The sequence below is a fragment of the Maniola jurtina genome, chromosome 14 (assembly GCF_905333055.1).
Source record: "Maniola jurtina chromosome 14, ilManJurt1.1, whole genome shotgun sequence".
In the NCBI taxonomy this organism is placed as follows: Eukaryota; Metazoa; Arthropoda; class Insecta; order Lepidoptera; family Nymphalidae; genus Maniola; species Maniola jurtina.
This window is the reverse complement of record NC_060042.1, coordinates 5,959,278-5,983,230: the sequence shown is the minus strand read 5'-3', so window position 1 is coordinate 5,983,230 and position 23,953 is coordinate 5,959,278. Positions and strand designations below refer to the sequence as shown.

General features: G+C 34.9%; 1 protein-coding gene and 1 long non-coding RNA gene across 3 annotated transcripts in view; one reads left to right on the top strand and one right to left on the bottom strand.

Moving 5' to 3' along the window:
* The window catches only part of LOC123872179 (voltage-dependent calcium channel gamma-4 subunit), a 77,112-nt gene that overhangs the window by 34,014 nt on the left and 19,145 nt on the right, over positions 1–23,953 (bottom strand). The gene's annotated exons all lie outside the window — the stretch shown is intronic.
* LOC123872185 lies at positions 584–23,913 on the top strand. Its single transcript, XR_006797423.1, has 3 exons — positions 584–662; positions 17,994–17,995; positions 23,885–23,913. It is a non-coding gene; the product is annotated as an uncharacterized LOC123872185 (long non-coding RNA).

Here is a 23,953-nt window from a genome sequence, read left to right as displayed (position 1 = left end):
GGATTATAGCTAAGAACACTCTCGATCAAGCCACCTTTCAAAAAAATCAAAATCGGTTCTTTAGTTTAGGAGCTACGATGCCACAGACAGATACAGAGATACACACGTCAAACTTACAACACCCCTCTTTTTGGGTCGGGGGTTAAAAATTCAAACATACTGCGATGTGAACAGATATCTAAGAGAAGGGAGCATTTTATTATCAGGAAGCAAGTGGCTATGAATCAATTTTATTAATTTGCGATATTGACTAATAACACGTGTAGGCCAAAGATTTGTAAAGGCCGTCATCGATCAATGTCTATTTCATACGTTATCACGACGCCGGGAGTGGAAGGGCATTTTCCTCACTTGTAATATTTAATCCCCACGGAGTAGATTTCATAATAGCTGGGGAATGATTGAGCATTACTTACGAAGCAGGTAGGGTGTGATTTATGTATTTTAAATTATACGTGAAATTTGATACGGTTTTATAAGGAATCACGGTAGGGAATTATTGAACCTACTTGTACACCTCAGACATTTCAGACAAGCGAATAGATTTAATCATTTACCTACTATTGAAACAGTTCACGACAGAGGTAACTTCTAACCAAACGTCGAGGCTACGACGTCACTGGCAGGCGTCTAATACATTTGATGCAGGTAGCCTTGAAGTAGTAGCCTAATATTTGACATATTATCGTCGATTAAGCCCTAATTCGCACGAGCATTAAAAAAGCGTTGTGTTAAAACCCGGAGTGGCGCTGAAAATACAAAGTGCGCGTCAAAAAAGCGTTGACGTGTGAACAGATACTTGGGAATGCATTTGTTCTATTTGAACGCTTTTTAACGGACGTTAAAAAAGCTCTCATGCGAATAAGGCTTAAAGTTGCCTTCAAACTACGAAAATATATGATGTAACTTAATGTACTTAGATGTAATATAATATTACATCTAAGTGTGAACAGTGACATTTAAAAGTAGGGTGAGCGATATTTATATATTATAATATATTCCGTAGTTTGAAATCAACTTGAGGATCAAACAGAGAGTTCCCTTACTCTAGTTCACTCTGCTATTGATAAGGACAGCGCAAACCGTAAATCGAGCGGGACACTGTTTATAACTCTTTGATACTACGTAGTATTTTTGACCGACTTCAGAGGAAGTTATCAAAATTCGCACTGCTTACCAGAGTAATTGTAGTCACTAAATGCTTATTTTTACCCGACTACGGCAAAGCCGAAAGGAAGGGTTATGATTTTAGCAGTCTATGTATGTATGTATGTATGTAATATGTATGTATGTTTGTATCCAGATTCTGTGTGTTCCACCGTAGCGCCTAAACTACAGGGCCGATTTTGATAAATGAGGTGTCAATCGATTCGTTGTAAAGGCCCGGGTGACATAAGTTATATTTTATACGAAAAAAATTGGCCAGACGGATGTTACATCAAAAAAAGTGAGGGTCTTAAAAAAAATTTAATTGCTATTGTGTCGAGTGAGATGTCCAACGAAAGAGGAGAAAATTCTGAGTTCATAAATATAAATATAGTTATTATTAAAATATACCAAGCGACAGAAACCACTTTTTATTATAATTATTATTTCTCATACAGCGCCACCTATTGGCCATTCACGAGACCTCGGTTAGTCGTCGCATTATAGAATTATTAAAACGGAAAAGGTTAAAAAAAAAGTTGAAAAAACTATAACCCGACTACGGAAAAAATGAGACAACTTGAACCCGACTTGGTACAAGTAAAATAAACTGAAAAGAAAGAAACAAGATAGGTGCTTAGTGCTATCATCGTCTTCATCATCTTGAGTAAGATTCAATATAAATGCCGTGGTCGTGCGTTGTCGACAGCAAAAAGAAAATATTCTAATTTGGTAGATAAATAAAATCATTGGGAATGCCGTCAATCAAGGATAAGAAATACGCTGTCGACAACGCACGACCACGGCATTTATATTGAATCTTACTCAAGACGATGAAGACGATGATAGCACTAAGCACCTATCTTGTTTCTTTCTTTTCAGTTTATTTTACTTGTACCAAGTCGGGTTCAAGTTGTCTCATTTTTTCCGTAGTCGGGTTATAGTTTTTTCAACTTTTTTTTATTCATTATGACCTGTCAGTAAATTGGTTTCTACCTAAATACTTACCCTGCCTTCAAACTCTGTGTACGCCATTGCTTGTGGACAATAAAGCTCAGCCGGTTACTTCCACGCAATTTTGTCATTATAGACACATTTATGTTTTTTGCGATGTTATCTTTATTTCTATCAAATGAACACCTATTTCTTTGAAAACAGACTTGTACATATAGATAGTACATGACTAATATGGCCTGATGTGTTTTGAATTAAATTAAAAAGTTTTGTTTTATATGTATCTCTAAACAAGGAAAGTTTGAGAAGTCTAAAATACGTCTTGGCTGTTCATCGAACCGCAATGTATGAAGGTTTAATGTTTCTTGGCAAAGAATTTTCCAAAAAGTTCGCCTTTCTCAAGAGTTGCTCTATATTTTTCTGCAATAAAATGGACCCCAACAATACTCGCTTATTGTTCATTTATACATTGTTCATTCTCCATAAAAACATACAAAGTTTTACGTTGTTATACGCGAGTTATACCACAAATGTACAGAGGCATGTAACATAAAAGGGATTTGCAAACAAAGTTCTACGTAGGAGTTGTTTATTTCCAATTGATCACATCGCGTTTGGTAAATTTTTTGTACAAAAAGTCTTTCGTCATAATATTAAATCCTACCACTAGTTATAAGTCAAAGCCTTAGACTTACCCAAAATGGGGACCACTGTAGGTATCTACAATTTTGATTGCCAATTGTTGAATTTGATAAATAAATTGACGTAATAGAGATAATAATTATAAAATGTACTTAAATTTAAAATTAAATTTAGGAGAGTACCAATGATACCCTGGTCGGAGACCTAACTTAGGTGCTCCTATATTTGGAGTAGATTTTCTATAGATGCGGCCAGAGTAACCAACCAAGTTCAACGGGTTGCAAATCTGAAATGTCAATGGGCGGGGAACATAGTTCAAAGAATCGTTAGACCATGGGTTCCCAAAGTGTTGACATGGCGACTTCGCACCGGCAAGTGGAGCGTTGAAAGGCCGCCGACAAGGTAGAAAGATATCATCAAATGAGATTAGTGAGCTGTTGGATTCAGGCAGTGCGAGACCGTGGCATTTAGAACTCCCTACAACCTATGTCCAGCTGTGGAAGTTTTTCAGTGGGCGACAACGATACCCCAAGAAAATAAAGTGAAGCACCAAGAAGCTTAAAACAAATAGTAATAAACAAGTGTAAATTAAAAATTTATAACACCCCCGACAAGTAAAGGTTACAGTAAGAACTAGAAAAGACCTGATAACTTTCAATTGGCTGAACCGATTTTCTTGGATTATAGCTAAGAACACTTTCGATCAAGCCACCTTTCAAACAAAAAAAACTAAATTAATATCGGTTCATTAGTTTACGAGCTACGATGCCACAGACAGAAACACAGATACACAGATACACACGTCAAACTTATAACACCCCTCTTTTTGGGTCGGGGGTTAAATAGAACTATTTCAATAAATCCAGAGCACAGAAGTTTTTTATTGTAACTCAATGGGTACATTCTTTTACTTAAATAACATACAATTTAGAAGCAATACGCCCAGACGAAAGTACTGTAGCATACTTTCCTTTTCCAAAGAATACTGTTTCTACGAAATAGCTGGAAGTATTTCGGAGGAAAAGGTACAATATAAAAGGGTAAACTTGAAGATGTTTTAACTAAAACGGTTGCCCAAGTAACTTACTAATTAAATAGGTTACTGAAACAACTTTTACATAGTTATAAGAAACCATAGGCATCTTCTAGGCAAGCACGCCCCATCTTATGAAAGATACCTATAGTTTTTAAATTAATTTCAATTGCACATCAATGAGTGTCTTTCCATCAGAGTGATGAGAAAAACTCTGCGCCAATAGGATCTTTTTTAATCAACTTTTTCATTCAAATTTTTCTTAAGCTTAGCTGTAATGGAAAAGCTATAAGTAAAACGATTCTGTTTTAAGTTCCTCATACATGTTCGGATTCTATTAGATACAATCATCATTTTTTGGGTTGATTTTACGTCGAAATTTGTAACTAATAAGTTAAGTGTGTTTACATTTAACAAAAGTTTTTATAAGTTTTTTATGAATCACATTCTGAGATACGCTACATTTGCTTGATTTAATTTTGTTTTATCATAGCTATCACTGTCTTAAACTTACTTTCGTACCTAAATAAAATATGAGACTCACGTACTGTTCATACATTTTCTATACAAACACAGAACTTTTGCCGTTTATTATACGCGAGTTACAAAACTATAAATGTACGGAGGCTGTATCACAAAAGGAGTATTCAAACAAACTTCATACAAAAGTTTTCCATTTGATTGCACCGCAATAAGTGGGCCGGGTAAACCAAACCTTGGCAAAGTTTCATTTGCCAATAAATACCATTATAATTTACGCGATGCGACAAGGAACAGAAAAAGTTCTTCTTACCAGCTTCCTGAAAATATCCGATGTCGCTTTGATTGTCAAACAATTGGTAGAGAAATTATTAAATTTGTTAAATTGGATAAGGTCACTGTGGATTTTTTTCGTTATAGTCTGCGCGATATAGATTACTTGACTAATACTCAAATACTGAAGCGACTGTATAGCTTAATTTGCCTTAGAGCCTAGGAACTTAACTAACTTAATAAAATCAGTCATGTCTACCTCAGAATCAACCTAAGCTTCTTTTTAAGCTCTTCTTTTTAACCACACAGAAACATACTTTGTTTGAGTCCACGTCGTCCTAATCCATTTCCACCGTTGCCTTCTTACTTAACTGTATAAATATGCACTACACAGACCTTTGATGAGTCATGTAAATCTCTCCTAAGATTACCTAGATATACCTACCTACTACTTATATAGGTGCGCACTGCACACTTAATTTATGTTACCTCTTCCCTAAATATTCTCTCTCTATCTACGTTGTATGCCTCATCGCTGAGGATCAAATACCCTTTTTATTAATCACATAATGGTAGGAGTTTTTTTTCTACCGCATACAACTTTACTAAGAGAACGGGATTTCGATTCTTTTCTTGTTAACTGTATAAAGTTCGAATGTAATTTAAATATAAAACAGTATAAGGTCATATAATGTAATATTCTTTACGCTTACTCAGTTTTTAAAGTACTAGACACAACAAAAGCGTTCCGTGATGATAAATATGAGATTGAGCACACTCGTGCGTGCGTGGGGACTGCATATTGTTTTGTGGCACGCTCCATCTATTATTTCGTCATTCGTAGTCTGCTGTCTCTAGCTTCGAGCTTTTTCTACGTAACGAATAAAGGATTTTTAACCCCCGACTCAAAAAAAGGGGTGTTATAAGTTTGACGTGTGTATCTGTGTATCTGTCTGTGGCGTCGTAGCTCCTAAACTAATGAACCGATTTTAATTTAGTTTTTTTGTTTGAAAGGTGGCTTGATCGAGAGTGATCTTAGCTATAATCCAAGAAAATTGGTTCAGCCGTTTGAAAGTTATCAGCTCTTTTCTAGTTACTGTAACCTTCACTTGTCGGGGGTGCTATAAATTTTTAATTTACACTTGTTTCGGACTAACATTATATACCATACCCAGTACAAGCACAGGCATCGACGACCTGAATAAAGTTGATTTCACACTACGGAATATAATATATAAATATCGCTCACCCTACTTTTAAATGTCACTTTTCACACTGTTAGAATAAATATGTCGACAGCTTATTTTTGTTTGAAATTCTTAGCTCTTCTGTAGGTACTACTAATTTACTTCAATACCAAGCACAAGGTTAATCTGCTGATTCAAACTAAGTAGTTTAAAGTTTTAACTTTTACGACAAGATTGCAAAAATTAAGTTCACTTACGGGTAAGTACATCTAGAAAGTTAAACAGTTCACGAGAGAAAGTTACCCAGTTTATTTATTCACCTCCCAATAAAGTAAGCTGCGTCTATCTCGCTTTAATTTCGTTAAGTAGTCACGGATGCCTACCATTTGGGGGGTACAAATAAAACAAGGGCGATAAAAAGAGGACTTAAGGCCTCGTGGAAGATTAACCGCTATAATCAAGGGATGGGTGAGGATTACACTAAATTTTATGTCGTCGAAGAAAAAGGACTCATCAATCAGGCCTGATGTGGTAACTCTAGCCATAACAATGACGAGAGAATTTCTCGAGTTGCTGAAATATTTTACTATCACGTACGTTATAAATATTCTGATATTATGATCAACTAGATAATATCCAAGTACCGACTGAAACAAAAGGGGAATATTTGGATTGAGTAACTGTATGACTTGTTTGCTAGATTGATTAGAAAGTAACTAAGTAAAATGATAAAGTTTGGGTGCTCAACCGAATGCGTTTTTCCTATATTTGTTAAGTTACTCTCGACTCTACTCGACTACTCTACTTAGAACGATAACTCGTTTCGTGGCACCTCTTTGCCGGTAGGACGGTAACTAGCCACGGCCGAAGCCTCCAATCAAACCAGACCAGAGACAATTTAGAAATTATAAATTCCTAAATTGGCCCTTCCGGGACTCGATCCCGCGACCTCCACTTGCGCCAGTGGGCTAAAGCCTAAAGTTTACGATGCTAGCGATTTGCCACGACAGCATAGTTTGTGATGTAGTGTGGAATAAGGTAAGGGAGGAGAAGAATACAGTGACTATTTCCAGCACAAACTATCAGAGTAAAATAATACTCACAACGACACAGCTACTTTGAGCATCGCGAAAAAGACGTTACCAAAATATTACCGAGCCAAAGAAAAAAAAATCTCCCTAATGCACCAAATGGATATCAATGTTCCTCACAAAAAGCACTAAACAAGTAACAAGAAGCCGAATAGAAAACAAAGAAGCACTCAGTAGTGACATGAAAGACTACGATACATTACCATAACATTTCCATACATTATTTTGTCGCACAGGAAAATCTTTTGTGCGGCAGTTTTTAGCGGCATGTGAGGAAATAATATTATCCAAAACTTATTTATATTTTATACTACATAAAGCCTATACGTGCTATAGACGTTGTTACATAGATGGCTACCATGCGTGTGTGTCTTATTCTTCACTAGATAATGCCCGAGACTTGATCCGCGTGGACTTCGGTTTTCAAGAATCCCTTGGGAACTCATAGCCGAGATAACGAGTAAACCTATATTATGCGTGCCCGAGATACAAACTACATTTGTGCCAAATTTCGTCAACATCGGTTAAATAAATAAACGAATGAGCCGTGGAAAAACAGACAGACAGATACACATAATTTAAGGCCATACACACACATAATTTACTGAAGGCCGTGACCCTTTCTAGTTATCATATCATAATGGTAAACGTTTTCTTAGAATAATGCTATTACTTCAAGTCTTCAAACCTACTCAAACGCATAATTTATATTCCTTCTCTAGACCATCGTTGGTAAAAAAATAGTAGAAAATTACAGCAAAGTATAAAAACCTTTAGAAAATAAGAGCAGTAGTGCGGCTTGTTCCTTTTAAAAATCTCAAAAGGAATCTTCAGCAGGCTGTGTTCAAAGGTAGAATAATAAGGAAAAAATACAAGAGAAAAACACAATTGGCTCTCAAAAATCCTCAATCTGGCTAAAACGGGCCACCTTATTCGCGTTGCAGTAATCGTCTGTGAGATTAACTTTTCCGGAACATAAACTTGCTCTCTTTGTATTAAATTATTCCAAGAGTTTCGGTGGGAAGAGGGAAAGTCGGAAAGTGATAATTGATTGACGCTTCATCTCGTAGGTATGTATAGTATAATAAGTAGGTATACGTAACTATATTTCAATATTACAAAAGAAATCGAACAGAAGTATGTAGAACCAGTTCTGCAGTGGCAAGTATCTACTCCATAAAACTGTTCAGAAATATTTTGGCACCGTAAAAGAGTGAAATTTTTCAATTTTGATAATTAATCCGCCATGTTTATCTTGGAATCAAAAACCCTGTATACTTTGTTATTAAAAAAAATAAAGCAGGATACTCACACATACATACCTACATACCACACATACCTACTTAAACCTTCCTACCTGCACACATAATATACCCTTTTTCCTGATATTGAAATTATTTTGCACAAATCGTTTAAGTAGGTATGTTCTATTGTCCCACAGTGAAAGGTCCCGATTGTCGATTGCCTGTAATTCAGTGAACCGTAGGAAATACCAGCAATAAAAAGGAATCTTACAAGATTAATAGCTATAATCGAGCAGTTGGGCGAAGAATAAAGCAATTTTTATGTCGCTGAAGCACTGAAGAAACATGTCCCATCAATCAAGCCTCATTGGTGAAACTCCAGCAATAACAGTGACGAGAGGGTGCCTTTAGTTACCCGAATATTTTAGTACCTACCACGTATTAAGTTATAACGGTAAGGGTAAGATCATACCAAGGACTTTTTCTTTCACAACTTATTGTCTCCTTAACATGTCTCTCTAATAGTGTAGATATGGCCACACGCCGAATGACCTCTCTTCGAAACAAAAAATCATGGTCGTTGAAGATAAAAATAATTTACAAATAGGTTCCTATATAGTCCATGACGTGCACACATTGCAATGTTACAACTTTATGTTTCACTACTTGTTTTGCGACCACTGGACGACTTGAATTTTAAAGCTGTACCTATATTAAGAGAAATTTCAGCTAAAAGGTTAAGGCAACAAGTGTAAATTAAAAATTTATGACACCCTCGTCAAGTGAAGGTTACAGTAACTAGAAAAGAGCTGATAACTTTCAAACGGCTGATTTTCTTGGATTATAGCTAAGGACACTCACGATCAAGCCACCTTTCAAACAAAAAAAAACTAAATTAAAATCGTTTAAATTAGTTTAGGAGCTACGATGCCACAGACAGATACACAGATACACACGTAAAACTTATAACACCCCTCTTTTTGCGTGGGGGGTTAAAAAGCGATAAGACAGAAAGTTGCGACTGAAATTTCCTAGTGTGCTCTGACGTTAAGTTTGTCGAACATTTTACTACCACGCACGTTATAAATGTGCAGACACAAACGAGCTCGCTCACTTAATAACCGAAAGCTGTATGTTTGTCATTGTCGCTGTGCTAAATTGACTGTGCTCAAAATGGCAACGGGTTCTTAGAGATAATTTCGGTTCATTTCGGAATGAATGCTCTAAAAGCTTGCAGAAGCTTTCAAGTGTCCCGAAACAATAAACGGCGTTTAATCTACTCCAAACCCGGTAGTCAGTGGAGATGGGCGCGTAGACCCTTGGATTTGATCTTCGCTCCTTATATAAAATGGAATCCACATACATAAAATACGTTATACTACGTTGTAACTTAATAATAAAATTGGACAACTTCAAGTTGTCTAGCATCAATAAAAAAATCGGTCAAGTGTGAGTTGGACTGAGACACGAAGAGATCCGAACCATCGTAAAAGAAATAACACTTGTTATTTATATATTTTTAAATTTTCGTCGTTTTTAACCCCCGACCCAAAAAGAGGGGTGTTATAAGTTTGACGTGTGTATCTGTGCATCTGTGTAACTGTGTATCTGTGTAACTGTGTATCTGTGTATCTGTCTGTGGCATTGTAGCTCCTAAACTAATGAACCGATTTTAATTTAGTTTTTTTTGTTTGAAAGGTAAGATCGAGAGTATTCTTAGCTATAATCTAAGAAAATCGGTTCAGCCGTTTGAAAGTTATCAGCTCTTTTCTAACTTCACTTGTCGAGGGTGTTATAAATTTTTAATTTGCACTTGTTTCATTTCAATTTGAAATATTTTATCTTTTGTTATAGCGGATATAGAAATATAGTTTCTGTAAAAATTTCTACTCTATACATACTTATAACGTTTTAGGAGATACAGTCATACTTAGTAATGGGGTCCCGTTGGTATCCTTCGGGTACAGACCTACGTGACCCTAAAAATAACGGTTGACTTGTTTCTCTTGTATTGCTCTCACTAGAAACAGTGATGAACTGTTATTTTGGTACTGGCATATTACGATATATTATTTATTATCAATTCAATCCAATTACATTAGATTTCATTTTTTACGTTACATTTTTTCTAAGCGCTACATTTTAATTTTTAAACGAACAATTAAGTCAAAAAAAAAATATTGCCATCAAAAATAAATTCAAAAGATAATTACGTACTGACTTATTTGTTTATTTTAAAGAAAGGGTTTCTTTTATCTTACTCACATTTATCTGTAAAATAATAAACAAAACCAGAGAACAACTTTTTCTTTGGAAGTTGTATTTCGTTTATAAAGAGTTCATTTAATTAACAAGTTACTTTAGCTACAGCTTTAGTTGAAACAAACTTTCGGTTTTATCAGCTTTCATCCTGTTCCAAAAACCTCTTCTTGTTATTTTGCAGGCAAGTTTTGTCTTTAAAGGGACTTTTTTTTCTTTACATACCGGGAGTAGGTACATCGTATGTAATAATGGCATATAATATTATATGCCACTGTTGTCAAGAAAAATATATAGTGATCATAGTACTAAATAAAACCTAAAGAAGTTATAGAACGAGTGCAGAAAACCTTTGTTACTGGGTACTTACATGTTCAAAATATAATATAACCTAAAAGTGTTTTTCTTTATAAGCATGAGAAAATATTTTACCCTTAACTACGGAGCAATATTCCGAAGTCTAAGACCGAGTTCCCATTGGAAAGATAAGACGGTACAAACTGAAAGTTCTTGTTTGCACGATTAACGAAATAAACTGTTTCCTAGTTAGTATTCATGGTACTTCACTCATTGTGTATTCAAGGGGCGGCTGAATATGAAATATGGACTATTCCCCGCGCATTTTGAGCACGAGGTGACGCGGCGATATCCTTGCTTGTTATTGAGCATATTCCCTTTTGTCTGACCTCGCTCACAAATTATCTGAAAATATATTTTAAAGGGTTGTTATGGAGACCCTTCCTTGCCAATACAACTTTTTAGCGCTCCCCTGAACTCTCTCTACTAAACGGTACGCTCATGTGCAAAGAAATTTTATTGTGGGATGGTCATTTAGTTTACTGCTTTAAATTTACTATTAACTAGACGATGCCCGCAGCTTCGCATGCGTGGATTGGTGAGATCCCCTGCAGCATCAGGATTGAGGAGTTGGAATCCAAATTTTTTATGGTGCAATGTCGCAAAGTTCCCTTAACGATTAAAAAAAATACGCAAATCGGTTCAGAAATCTCGGAGTCATCAGTGTACATAGGCAGAAAAACAACTCCAAAGTCGGTTAAAAAAGGAGCCTATGTTACTCCTTGGCTAATCCGCTACTTGTCTGTGAAAGTCCCATCAAAATAGGTTCAGCCATTCCGAAGATTAGCCCGTTGAAACAGACAGACACTTCAATTTTATTTATTAGTATAGATAGCAGATAGCTAATATGTTAATAACATTTTTGTCTAAGATATTCCCCATTAGAATCAATAGGTTCGTAGAACATCTACTTCATTGCATTTTACCTGATAATATAAAACGTAGGTAGTTATATTTAACTATTACGGACAAAGCGGACTTACCCCAATTGTATTGGATAGATAAGCAACAGTTTTCAGTACTAGCTGTCTCACCCTGGCTTCGCTTGGGTAGACTTTTTGAAATCCTATCTTAGTCCGGGTCTGCCAAGAAACTACCACACAAAATCTAAGTTGCTTAACCTAAAACTTTGAGCAATATGTTGTCTGTTTCCCTTTTGTACTAGCTGATGATCGTGACTTCGTCTGCATGTATAATTAGGTTTTTAAATAATCCCATGGAAACTTTGATTTTCTGCGATAAAAGTATCATGTACCTAATCGTCCCCAGTAGCTTCCTCTTCAGTGAAGTTTGTCGAAATCGAGTTTAGACGTGAGAAAGTAACAAACATACAACAATATGTAAAAAGTTACTTTCCCATTGTTTTATAGTAGGTACTAGACATGCCCATAACTTGATTTTAGATTAGGCCGTGGATTTTGGTTTTTTAAAATCTCGGGGAAACTTTTTGATTTTTCGAGATAAAAAGTTGTCTATTTCCGTCTTTGGGATGCAAGTTATCTTTATACCAAATTTGTACAAAATCGATTAAGCAAATGGGCCATAAAAGGTCATTTGCATTTATAATATTAGTGCAGATTACTCGTGATAGTAAACTTTGGAAAATTAAAGGCTTCTAGGTATATAAATAGGTAGGTATTATATACAACTAGTCTAAAGCATCATGAACAGATTATACATTTTCTTCGTAAGGTGAAATCTAAAGAACTTGTTTATCGTCTTTAATTAAAAATGGCTTCCTTGATTTCGCTTACTTTAAGGATAATATCAGGTTCTCCAGGAAGGGTTTAAAGAGAAAGCAAATTAATGTGGAATATTTTTAATTAAAAGCTTCATTTCTTAGATACAGCTGTGAATCTCTTGATTACAGATTAAAAGAAAATTGAATTAACGTAAACAAAATACTTTTGCAGTAGAAAAACACAAATCTCGAAGCAATCGCTGCAAAAACGTTTTGTTATTTTCAATCGAAACATTTGCCTATTCAGATCTAAAATCTGTAAGCAAGTAAATACTTAGATTTTACAGAAGTAGCGAAAAGCAGAGCCGTGATGTACGTACCTAAAATAACCTACGTAGGTACGTACCGACGTGAAAAAGTAACAAACATACAACAATATATAAAAAGTTACTTTCCCATTGTTTTATAATAAATTCCGGCCAAGTGCGAGTCAGACTCGCGCACTGAGGGTTCCGTACTCGGGTATGTTTTCCTACATTTTGCACGATAAATCAAAAACTATTATACTTACATAAAATTAAAAATAAATCTGTTTTAGAATGTACAGGCAAAGCCCTTTCATATGATACCCCACTTGGTATAGTTATCTTACTTTGAAAATTGAAACAAGTTTTAATTATTTTTTTAATGATGTAACCACAAATACGCGGTTTTCAGATTTATTCATGTATACTTGTGCTATAAGACCTACCTACCTGCCAAATTTCATGATTCTAGGTGAACGAGAAGTGGTACCCTATTAGGTTTCTTGACAGACACGACGGACGGACGGACAGACAGACAACGAAGTGATCCTATAAGGGTTCCGTTTTTCCTTTTGAGGTACGGAACCCTAAAAATTATAAATACTTAAGAAGGTACCTATTTTGAAAATATAAGCTTATTGAATTTTCAATTGCCTACGTAAATAATATAACACTATATCGTAATTTAATCCTCAGACATATTATGAGGTTATGTTAATAATAATGTAAGTACACTGTGAGCATCATTTTACATAAATGGGCTTTCCTAAAACAATCAAGCTATATGTATTAAGACGCATTAAGAGGGGTCTCTCCGTTACTCGCTTCATACAAACGTAGTTCCAATTTCATTTGAATATTAAGCAACCACAGTCGGCAAAATTTTGCAGACATATTCTAGAAACTAATATCTATGTCTGTGGTTTTCCAGATTTCTGTTAAAATATTCGGTTTCAAAGTTACGCGGTCTTAAAAAACATACAAATCTTTGAGCCCCTGTAATTTTAAAACTACATATTTTTAGAAAAATCTAAAACACCACAGACACAGATATTAGTTTCTAGAATATGTCTGCAAAATTTCATGGACTTTGGTTGCTTAATATTCAAATGAAATTGGAACTACGATTGTATGAAACGAGTGACGGAGAGAGCCCTGTTAAGTTCCATCAAGATTACTTGGAAATTTTGCACGTATTAACGGAAACCCTTGATTAAGGCATCCTTAAGAGGCTTTCTTCTTGATTATGATTTCATACGAATGCAAACAAAATGGTTAACCTAATATTACATAATAATATAACAGTGATATTTCCCTTATAACGCACATAAGTATAGGCACCTAACCATTAGGGATAACCTAACCCGCACGTACATAATATAACTGGTAGATAATGTATGACACAGCTTTAAAAAATAAACATTTTTTCTTTCTTCTTCTTTCTTTCTTTCTAGATAACTTCGAAAAATTGCAGATGGGTACCCGGAATCGAACTGCGGACCCCCCCGAGTAGGAGATTGAAATCTTAACCACTGGGCTTATCACGGCTTTTTTGCAACTAAACATACTCGGTTTTGTCTATTTTTAGCTAAAATTGTTGTATATAAAGGTTTGTTATTCCCTTTGTATCCCAGCAATTAACTCAAGCGTGCTCCTACCTAACATTTTTTTGGTCATTTGATATCAGTTAGAATTTTCTGGGAAACCATAGTGTATATTTTCGAATACTCGCACTTTTTGTTTCTTCGGAGAGGATTTTATTTCTACACAAAACATTAACTAAGCCAATTTTCCGGCAGACCGCACTGAAAGTTCCTTTTCAGAACCTTTTGTGTTATTTATTAGACCAACAAAGGTAATACATAATTGAATAGTCCTTTTAGCTTTTTGTTTTGTGGAAACGCCAATTTTATTACATATCTGTACAAAACTATCTAATTGCAATATATCGTGCAAAATGTCGGAAAAATACCCGAGTACGGAACCCTCGGTGCGCGAATCTGACTTGCAATTGGCCGTTTTTTTTTAAATTCAGATACAAAATGCACTTGAGTTTAAGTTGATAAAAACATAGCCGTATCTCGTCGCCACTCTACTGCATCAATGTGCTTTTCGCGTGGAGTGTGAGAAATACAAAACATGGCTTATGGTTGAAGCAGCATTTTCACTTGAGCTGCTGTCCCAGGTACATTTTATAAGGCATGAATCTTGAAGAGTGATACAAAGATTTCCATATTTATCAGGTTATTTAGATAAAATTATATACTTTCGAACAAAATTTCAAAAGATAAATGTCATTTTAGCAGTGTAGTAATACTAATAAGATGTAGAGACAAGGGATGTGGCCGCGGGGCAACCCAAAACTAACCAAAGCTAAGTTAAATAGAATAAAGCTTTGTGTTGGAGCGACAATAGAATGGGAGATTAGCTATTAAAGCAATAATGTTCTTTGAGTACCTACATTGCTATTTCGACCTGCTGAAACATTATCTCAGATTCTCAGAATTATTCTCAAAGCTATATTTATTTATTAGATAAGTATTTATTAGATATTACTTGGCAGCAATGTTTAAGATTATACAAGGATTATACATGTATTTTTATCGATTAGATTGTAGCTATGTACAAGTACAGTGGATTTTATTTATTACGACCTTGGTTGTAGCGACCATTTACCTATAGCGACGTTAAATCTAAGTCCCTTGAATTTAAAGCATGTCGCCTGTAACGACTTCCGGATATGATGACGAAAATAGAGTGGGCCCTTCATCGAAGTTATATCTGAAATCCACTGTAGATGGTTATAATTAGGCACATAACATGGTGTCGAACGTTTTAGAACCAGGGACTACAACGGGCAGAAATATAACTGAGCAAACAATATTTAACATTATTATTTTATTGTCTTACCTACTTAATCGTATTTAGGTGAAAAAACTACGTAACATGGTGTTGAGTGTGGTGTTTTAGAACCAGGGACAGCGGAAAATTCACGTGCGGAAATCCGTGCGCCAAATTCCGCTCCAATTACTATACGGCAAATTTGAGCGGAATTTCCGCAAAACTAACTTCGCAAGGATGCCTCGTTAAACTGGACCCAGCTACACAAGACACTATTTATGTATAACATAAATAAAATAGATCGTAGGTATACGTAAATCAAGATAATATTAAAAAACCGGCCGATAATATTAAAAAGCAAGTCGGGCCTCGCTGTTTTAGGGTTCCGTAAATATTAAGAAGATGATAATATTTGGAGTGTATGAACGAAATATCATATTCCTGACTGGTTTAGTTTTTGAGATAGCCCCCGTCACAAAAATGGTCTAAAATAATTCCTAATTCAATATTTGGTTTTGGGTCAACGTTCTACAGTAAATATCAAAATTTAAGGTTGTTAACTGATTTCGTCTATATATTAATATTCTATAGTAAAATAATTCTATAGAATTCAGTTCTTATCATATTATCTAGAGAACTGAATATTCCTATACCGTCAAATGGGCAGCCTTGTTATCCACAAAATACTTTAGAAGAATGCCAGAATGAAACAAAGTAACACTGAGTAGTGAGCCGAGAGAAGTTGATACATTACCATCACATTACCATACATTTGATGCCTGAACACCTCAGAGTTCCGCAGTGGCGCGTGACGAAGTAGGTATATGATTCACTCATTGATGAACACAAAGGAAACCATTTCTTTAAAAAAACCGGCCAAGTGCGAGTCAGACTCGCGCACCGAGGGTTCCGTACTCGGGTATATTTTCGACATTTTGCACGATAAATCAAAAACTATAATGCGTAAAAATAAATAAAAACTGTTTTAGAATGTACAAGTAAAGAAGTAAAGCCCTTTCATATGTTACCCCACTTAGTATAGTTATCTTACTTTGAAAATTTAAACACATTTTAATTTTTTTAATGATGTACTTAACTAAAAATTCACGGTTTTCGGATTTATTCCTTTACTTGTGCTATAAGAGCTACCTGCCAAATTTTATGATTCTAGGACAACGGGAATAGGTTTTCTGGACAGACACGACGGACGGACGGACGGACGGACGGACGAACAGACAGACAAACAGACAGACTACAAAGTGATCCTATAAGGGTTCCGTTTTTCCTTTTGAGGTACGGCACCCTAAAAATCAGTAAATTTCAGCATCATCATCATTATGATTAACCCATCACCGGCCACCACTCTTCTCAGAATGAGACAGGTTTAGGCCATAGTCTTCCACGCTGGCCCAGTGCGAATTAGCCGACTTCACACACCTTTGAGAACATGATGGACTCTCAGGCATGCAGGTTTTCTCACGATATTTTTCTTCATCGTTATATTTTATTTGCAAATGATATATTTGAATTGCTTAAAACGCAAAATAACTCAAAAAAATTAGAAGTGCGTGCCCGAGATCGAACTCCGACCCCTGGAATAGGAAGATATATGTAGGAAGATGAAGATAGAATCAAGGTTACTCACGACTTGCCCTCAACTTGCTGATGTTTTGAAGAAAGGTAAAAGTTTCCACGAGATTCAAAAACCTAAATCCTACGAAAATGAAAAAAAAAAGACTTATTATAATTGCGACAGTCTGTCATAGGTCTGTTTGTCTGTCTGCTAGCATTTAACGGCCCAACAGCTTAACTTTCATGTACTTTGGTACAGAGTTAGCTTATATCCCGACGGACGGGCCCTTTATCCCAAAAGTCAAAGAACTCCCACGGAATTCTTAAAGGTCCGTTCATTTAACCGCTTTATATGAAAGGTTTAGAGGTAGCTTGCGTTCCGGAAATTGACATAGGCAACTTTTTATCCCGGAAAAGCAGAGTTCCCACGGGATTTAAAAAAAAACCTAAATCCTCGCAGATGAAGTCGCGGGCACCACGTAGTAAGTAATATTTGAGGGTTCATACATCCATGTTTTTATTTTAGCCACATTGCAAAACCAATGGTGAGTAACAAAAAAATTTATTCGATCGCTTTACTCCAAGCAAATTTTATGGCTTTCCGAATAAATGCTCGGTAAACCATCGCGGCAGTAAGTCGAGTGTTGCTGTACTCGACTTTTATTTGCAGTCATTCGTGTTTAAGAGCCCTTTCACATAGGCGACATTTTCACGAATACTTGTTTGCTTTTGTATAAAAACAAACACGTTATATGTAGCTTTTAACCTACAACGAAAAAGGAGGAACAGGTTTTCAATTTGATCCGTATTTTTTACCCGACTGAAGCAAAGCCAAAAGGAAGGGTTATGGGGTATACTTATGTAGTGCCATCTCGAAAATACAAATTTAGGAGACTTGTTTCTTTTGTTGAAATCAATAAAAACAAAGGCGTCGGTATTTATCTAGACAAAATTCGCATGATTGCTCGAATGATTGCAAAATATTAAAATGTATCAATCACAACTTTATACTTAGTAGTAACATACCTATTACGTACCTATACCAAGACATCGAGACAGATATAAATCAAGTTTCTAATATTATACACGAAGCAGTCGCTTTCGTCAAGTCAATCAAAATGTTACGAGGGAACTGGAGACTGAAATTCTGAAATTAATTTCGAGCACGATGCACAAGTCAAATTAATATCATCACAGTGCAAGCACATCAACAACCCGTGCTGAACATGGATAATTTGTTTGAACTCAGGGGGAAATGGTATTTTAGGGATCCGTACCTCAAAAGGAAAACGGAACCCTTATAGGATCACTTTGTAGTCTGTCTGTCCGTCTGTCGTGTCTGACAAGAAAACCTATTGGGTACTTCCTGTTGACTTAGAATCATGAAATTTGGCAGGTAGGTAGGTCTTATAGCACAAGTAAAGGAATAAATCAGAAAACCGTTTTGTGGTTACATTATTTAAAAAAAAAATTAAATGTGTTTCAATTTTCAAAGTAAGATAACTATACCAAGTGGGGTATCATATGAAAGGGCTTTACCTTTACATTCTAAAACAGAATTTTATTTATTTTTATGCATGATAGTTTTTGATTTATCGTACAAAATACTCGAGTACGGAACCCTCAGTGCGCGAGTCTGACTCGCACTTGGCCGGTTTTTATATTATAACGTTTACACATAAAAATAGCTTATCCTATAGGTACTAAATAAGTACTTGTACAGAAAATATAACTATTGGAGAGGTAGATTATAGTAAATTAAGAATCCTATGAAGAACCTAAAACAATAATTATAGGAGATTGAAAACACGCGGAACAATTTACTGATACATAAAAAATCATACACGATATATTTACCGGCGTAAATAATCGCTCGTGCAAAGTACAGTCTTTATAATTTTTTACAGTCGAGATGAATTGTACACAATTTCTCATCACAATTTTCGAACCGGCTGTTTGCTTACTCCATCATATTAATTTAACTCGTACGTTCGCTTCGGCTTTATGAAGTTATTTTAAAGTGTTTGCGAGAGCTGTCCCATTTTAAATTAAATACACTTGATTTTAATAAAAAATTCGACGTTGTTTTTTTTTGACGTCATTGTTCTGTATATAATAACATTTCACATTATACAACAGCTATGAAAATAAATAACTGGATATTTTCAATCGTGAAGTAAACATTTTTTGTTAAAAATTATTTTTTCCAATTCAATTACTTATGAATCAAATATGAATTTATCTAACATAATAATTGTTTTACTATGAAGCTTTAGAGGGAAATGTATAAGACGATGTATGTACGATTATTATGCATGTAGGTATATTATGTATGTATGTTAGTTTCTTCATTCCACCATAACTTCTAAATGCCTGTACAGATTTAAATGTATCAGGGTAACGTTAGAGTCCTTATGTCATCTTTAGTAACACTAGCTATAAATTTTTTGAGGAAAAAATGTTATGGCGGCTGTTTGTATGGCGCCATTTTAAAATGTGTTTTTTTTTTAACTTTTCAGTCCGTTTTTTAGCAGGACAGCTGTACTTTTTTTAAATTAAGACTTGTAAAAGGTTTGCTAAGGGCAAAAAAAATTAATTTACATGCTTCGTCCGGGCTGTCACCTATTATTATAAACCGGATCCCCAATATAAAGAGCTTCACAGCAAAAATGCAACTAGGAATTTAACCAATAAAAGCGCGGCAGCCACAAAGCTTTTCAAATTCATGTTATATTTCACCTAACATACTGGCCTTGTTATTTTTGGCTACTAAATAAACAACAATATTTAATTAAATAAAAGGAAAAGCTGACTAACTGAATGATTGATCTATCAACGCACAGCTCAAACTACTGGACTGATCGGGCTGGGCATACAGGTGGCTAAGTACGTAAGAAAGGATTTTCGAAAATTCAGTAATTAAAGAGGTAAAACAGGAGTTTGTAATTTGTGTAGTCCACGGGGACAAAGTCGCGGGCATAAGCTAGTATTTAATAGAAGCCGGCCAAGTGCGAGTCAGACTCGCGCACCGAGGGTTCCGTACTTGGGTATTTTTTCCGACATTTTGCACAATATATTTATTTATAAATTATTAAGCTTAAAAATAAATAAAAATCTGTTTTCGAATGTGCAAGTAAAGTCCTATCATATGATACTTCATTTAGTATAGTTATCCAACTTCCGTTTTTCCTTTAGAGGTACGGAACCCTGAAAAGCAAAATATTATTAGTGTTATAATAAAAATATTTGCCATTTTTTGTTGATTAATATAAGACCTTATTCTGATTATTTTTTATGTAAAAAATTGGTTATATCAAAAAGTATCCACAAAAGATGAGGAATAAAACAGAAGTGACCAAATTGGTCATATTATTTCAGTTCGCTGGAAAGGATCAAAGTACTAAAAGTGACCTTTCAGGCCGTACATCAAACCATTCATCATATTAGACATTTTCTAGAATCTGCCTTCCCATCTCCGACCGGCGGCGTTGACCTAAAAACAACGCCCTCAGAAACAAGTACAGATTTGTGGTTTTCCAACCTCACTGCTATTGTGGAGATTTGAAAAGAGCACTTTCTGTTTTCATTTAACTTTTTAACATTTACTTTTTTTTATTATCTAAAAGACCTTTAAGTCGGTAGCTACTTTGTTTATGAATCTTTTCAAACGAACTGAAACAAACTTTTTTTTACAAGGCAAAGAGCGATATTGCGAGTAAAACGCCAAAAGGGAATGGTTTTCATTAGAGTCTACTAATCATAGAGCGCAGATGGTCTCGACATGTGAAACTAATTTACTCGCATTCCTCGCATTTCATTTCAGGTTAGAGTGTAGTAAGATTGAATCATTACTAACCGTTTACTATGAAGATTCTTTGAGTAAATTGGGCAAGTGTATATTAACGCCCCCGACAAGTGAAGGTTACAGTAACTAGAAAAGAGCTGATAACTTTCAAACAGTTGAATCGATTTTCTTGGATTGTAGCTAAGAACACTTTCGATCAAGTCACCTTTCAAACAAAAAAAAACTACGCTATATAGGAGCTACGATGCTACAGACAGATACACAGATACACACGTCAAACTTATAACACCCCTCTTTTTGGGTCGGGGGTTAAAAACACAATTCCACAGTCATCATTTATTTTCTGTAACTTCGAACGTAAATTATTTCGCAAAGTTCCTTAGAAGCTACTGAATACTTAAAATGGAATAATCCGTATTCACTTGGCTTTCACTTCGAGTTCCGAAATTAAACTAGGATATTTTATTTTACAACCACTTTGCTAAAACTGTTATCCGTTCAGACTTTACTTTCGCAGGTTTTATTTTATTAGGGTCTTCCTCTATCCAACTTTCGGCCCATTACTTTTTAAATTATGAACTTAAGTAAATTAAATATTGAACAAGAAAATTTCGAGATTTACCTGACCTAAATGTAATTAAGTAACTCGTAACCTTTTGTAACGTTGAAAAGAAAATATAGATAATTACTTAGGGTTTACGGTAGGTACCTGCGAATTAGCTTATTGGCTCTTTTTAAGTTTAGTACTCAATGATGAGGACGGCAATATAATATAAAATAGGGGGAATTTTTTTATTTGTGGTTAGAAAATTATGAAATTTGTAAGCAAATGTTTTTAAAGGAAGGTCTTAAGTTCTTAAGTGTTGAACCACTATACATATATATGCCGTATTCATAGAAGTAACTAAATTGTCATTGCAAGGAAATTAATTCACTCTAATTTCAGTTTTCGTTTTTTGAACCAAGATAACCATTAGCGATAGCAATTATCGCCAACGAAACCACCTTACTTCGTTCTGTGATTGCCATAACAGTCCGATGTTAGTCAAAAGGTCGAATCAATAAATCAGAAGTCAGTATGTAATAAAACCGTTTGATAGAAAATCCGGGCATCTTTTTCTGTACAACGAAATTAATATTTAGAAATTACAATATGTTATTAAATTTGTCGTTCTATTCTGCAAAAAATGTAATGAAACCAATTGAGTTAATTAGAACATAACCATTGAAAAGAAAATTGTAGCTAAAATTTCCACCGATCTCGTTACCGTTACTAAATTTTTACGGTAAAACATATTTTCGTTATGTTACGTTAAGTAGGTAATATTAATAGTAGCACTAGTACATTAATATGATGAAACGTACTTCGTTACTTATCGGTAAAAGATGCTACCCTGTACTTGTATTTACACGGTATTGTTAGATAGAGATAGGCGTTAATTTATTACTGGTAAATACTATAATAATGACATATGTATTATATACAGTAATTTTCATCGTTACTTTTCACGTTAACATAACTGGACTTTGGTAACACTACAAAAAATACCGGTAATTTGATCCCAGTTCGTTGGTCGTTCGTTCGTCCCTTACATGATCTATGTAAGGTCTCCCAATAGGTATCTAACGAAGCTGAGTCATTAGTTGTACCTATACAGGGTTATAGGACATTACGTCTGGCCGACGATTGATTGCCCAAGAAGCCATACATTTTATAATTGGCTTCGCTAACTGAATCCTTTGTAGTAAGTCACCCAGTTAAATATGGGTTTTGGACAAGATTTGATTTTTAATTATAACTAGCCGATATCCGACATGCATTCATGTTTGGTATCAGGTCTTATAGCACAAGTACAGGAATAAATCTGAAAACCGCGAATTTGTGGTTACATCATTAAAAAAAAATTAAAATGTGTTTCAATTTTCAAAATAAGATAACTATACCAAGTGGGGTATCATATGAAAGGGCTTTACCTGTACAACCTAAAACAGATTTTTATTTATTTTTATATATAATAGTTTTTGATTTATCGTGCAAAATGTTGGAAAAAATACCCGAGTACGGAACCCTCAGTGCGCGAGTCGGACTCGCACTTGGCCGGTTTTTATACATACGAACACTCAAAACTGATTTTATAATATTTTAAATACAACAGTTTTAGTAAGTATTATAAATTAAATGTCGTCGTACTCATTCGATCCGATGGGAGTCCATAGCTGGACATAGGTCTGGTATCTTCTTGGAATTTTCTCGATTTTGTGTTGCTGTACAAAGTTTCAATTATCGGGTGAACGATGCGGGACCGCATAGCTAATGAACGGACAGACATTAATTTTTATTTTAATATGTAGGTTTCTATTAGCGTTCGCATTTTATATTAACTTCATTGCAGAATATAACATAAAGTGGCCATTTAATATCTTTTTAATTTCAACATACAATCCACCATTGATAAAGATATATATTTTATAGATTATTACTTTTCTCATCCACGGTTTGCTCCCATTTTCCCTTATTCTATTTTAGTAACATTATCATCAAAAAAATTTCCTCTCTTGAGTAAAAAATAAATAATAAATTACTTACTTATTATAGCTACGTTTTTCCCGTTGAGAAATAATAGATAGGATCAGATGGCTGAAAACATTTTGCGCCGTAAAATGAAAGCAAATACAATAACAGCGGTAAAAACGTTTAGTTTTAATCAAAGCTTCTGTTATTTCCAATTAAAATTGTTCAAAAGCCATTCAAAGATAAAAGTTGCTTAAATGTTTTATTACTTCTAACTTAAATACTTGAATATGTATCGAGTTTTTCTCCGTACCTACCCAGTGTGCCACAAAAAAGACCGCGCAATGTTTTTCATGGCTATTCGTATATAATATGTATGTGGGAGTCTTTATACTATAGCACCATCCCAACGGCTGGATCCCATCGATAGATGGAGATTTCCATCAAAATTATTATCCTTGAAAAGGTATAGGTAGGTCAAAGTCAAGTTGATGTTTCATAGACTATTTTTAACCCCCAACCCAAAAAGAGGGGTGTTATAAGTTTGTCGTGTTTGTCTGTGGCATCGTAG